Raw genomic sequence first — 2,866 nt, 5'->3', positions numbered from 1 at the left:
CTGTCTCCCATAAGGCTGCATACTGTGCAGCTTTTTCCAGCTTTTAGTTGACTGGGTTACAGGGAGAAGGTTTTCTGCTCATCACCAGCTTGATTTCTCTGTGACTTTGCGCCCAGGTATGTGAAGTCTTAAGCAATAGGGTCTTACCATCTCTTTCTCACAGGAAACCAAGGGCCTTGGCAATAGCCTACAATGTTTTGGAGGCAACAGGGACATCCCTGGCCAACAACTCACTGGAAGGTATCCCATTCCTGGCACTGAAAATTTTCTTTTTTTTTTTTTTTTAATTTTTATTAACATTTTTCATGTGAAAATTTTCTAGTAACAATCTATGGCTTCTGGATGTGCCATTATTCAAAAAGTAGATTTTTATATGTCTTATTCAGAATATCTTGAATTTTGATTAACCCCTCCCTCCATCCTTCTTTTATGCAATCTCTTCCCCGGACCTCACTTAGGCCTTTCCCCTTCCTGTAGTTGTTCTTTTACATATATATATATATATATATACAATACCATCCCCTTAATTTTATTTATTTATTTGAGAGAGAGAGAGAGAGAAAGAGGCAGAGAGAGAGAGACAAAGAGAGAGGGAGAGAATGGGTACACCAAGGTCTCCAGCCTTTACAAACAAACTCTAGATGCATGTGCTCCTGTGTGCATCTATCTGGCTTTCTTGGGACCTGGAGAGTTGAACCAGGATCCTTCATCTTTGTAGGCAAATGCCTTAAATGCTAAGCCATCTCTCCAGCCCGCTTTTCTTTCTTTCTTTCCTTCTTTCTTTCTTTCTTTCTTTCTTTCTTTCTTTCTTTCTTTCTTTCTTTTTTTTTTTTTTCCTTCAAGGTAGTGTCTCGCTCTAGCCCAGGCTGACCTGGAATTCACTATGTAGTCTCAGGGTAGCCTCAAACTCTTGGCATTCCGCCTACCTCTGCCTCCTGAGTGCTGGGATTAAAGGCGTGCACCACCATGCCTGGAAGTTTCCCCTTTCTTGTCTTTCCCTTTCTCTCTCTCAATCCTTTCCTTCCTCTTTCCCTCTTCTAGAACAGTCTGTGAGAATGTGAATGAATCAATACAGGAATACTTCTTATTTTTTCTGCCCTAATCAACTATTTTTTGTTGTTGTTGTTGTTGTTTGTATTTTGTATTTCCTTTTTTTTTAATTTTTTTGAGAGCGACAGACACAGACAGAAAGACAGATAGAGGGAGAGAGAGAGAATGGGTGCGCCAGGGCTTCCAGCCTCTGCAAACGAACTCCAGACACATGCACCCCCTTGTGCATCTGGCTAACGTGGGACCTGGGGAACCGAACCTTGAACCGGGGTCCTTAGGCTTCACAGGCAAGCGCTTAACCACTAAGCCATCTCTCCAGAGCATGTATTTGCTTTTTTTTAAATTTGAGGTAGGGTTTCATTCTAGCCCAGGCAGACCCAAAATTCACTATATAGTCTCAGGGTGACCTTGAACTCACAGCCATCCTACTACCTCTGCCTCCCTAATGATGGGAGTAAAGGTGTGCACCACCATGAATGGCCCAGCGAACTCTTTGAGTCTTTGAGTCCTTCTACAATTTATCAAATCTTTTAAAAGTGTAATGGGGGGCTGGAGAACTGGCTCAGTGGGTAGTGTTTGGCACATGAGTATGAGGACCTGAGTTCAGACGCTGTCTTAGTCAAGGTTCGCCATCGAATCAGAAGTGATAGGATGAAGACAGGTTATAAAAGAGAGGCCAAGAACCCCATAGCTACTTAGTTCATGAGGCCAGATGGTTCTGTAATCTTAATCTGGGGCTGAAGCCCTGAAAAATTCCCGGAGAGGCATTGGTCTTCAGTCTACATCAGCAGGCTGAAGAGACTGGTTCCAGTGTCTGATGTCTGTGAAGGATGGCAGCAACAGAGGTGACATCCTTACCAGCAAGAAGCAAGGGCAAGCAGGGCGTGGTGTTGTTGTGAATCACATTGAATGGTTCAGACTGACATAATTTAGGTGACTATTCTGGCAAACATATACAAGTCAGATACATATATTGAATACCCCATGTGAGCACTGCCCCTTGACCAGACGATACAGGAGTCAGTGGGGTCCAGAAGAACAGCTTATTTAAATGGAGTAAGGTGTGGGTATTGGACAGTTCAAAAAAATACGGAACGCTTCACGAATTTGCGTGTCATCCTTGCGCAGGGGCCATGCTAATCTTCTCTGTATCGTTCCAATTTTAGCTTATGTGCTGCCAAAGCGAGCACGGACTCCAGGCTCTTCACCACTACATTCTGCTAAGCAGATGGCACAGTCAATACTGACTGAAAGGGTTAATATCTGTTAATATCTTCCCTTCCCTTCCCTTCCCTTCCCTTCCCTTCCCTTCCCTTCCCTTCCCTTCCCTTCCCTTCCCTTCCCTTCCCTTCCCTTCCCTTCCCTTCCCTTCCCTTCCCTTCCCTCCCCCCTTCCCTTCCTCCCTTGAATTCATGGTGATCCTCCTACCTCAGCCTCCCAAATTCTGGGATTAAATATGTGAGCCACTACACCTGGCCATATTTCTTTTCAAGATGTGAAGTGAGACTCTCTAAAAGAGGGACTTTCTCCTGGAAAATACAGTTGTGAGACCCATTTATTAAGATGTTCATGCAAATCATTATTAGATGATTTGAAGTTTTGGTAATGGGAGTGTCTGTGACTGGGATAATTCATGCACAAGTTATTTCCTTACAGCTTGCATACAAAGACCCATTCCTCTTAAATTCCAATTATCAGAAAATTGATCACATGTCAAAAAGTGACAGATTAATTGTACCAGAAATCCAAGTGTATAAGAGACTGATGTCTGCAGAGTGAGTAGTGCTTACACGTTTGGGTGGAGAGGGACCACCCA

General features: G+C 43.6%; 1 non-coding gene across 1 annotated transcript; it reads right to left on the bottom strand.

Annotated features, from left to right (window-relative positions):
• Window positions 1-2,133: 2,133 nt before the first annotated feature.
• LOC123458935 lies at window positions 2,134-2,240 on the bottom strand. The gene has a single exon (XR_006635869.1). It is a non-coding gene; the product is annotated as a U6 spliceosomal RNA (small nuclear RNA).
• Window positions 2,241-2,866: the final 626 nt, after the last annotated feature.

This window comes from Jaculus jaculus, chromosome 2, assembly GCF_020740685.1.
Source record: "Jaculus jaculus isolate mJacJac1 chromosome 2, mJacJac1.mat.Y.cur, whole genome shotgun sequence".
Lineage (NCBI taxonomy): Eukaryota > Metazoa > Chordata > Mammalia > Rodentia > Dipodidae > Jaculus > Jaculus jaculus.
The sequence above is the reverse complement of the archived record's forward strand: the minus strand, read 5'-3'. Positions and strand labels throughout refer to the sequence as shown.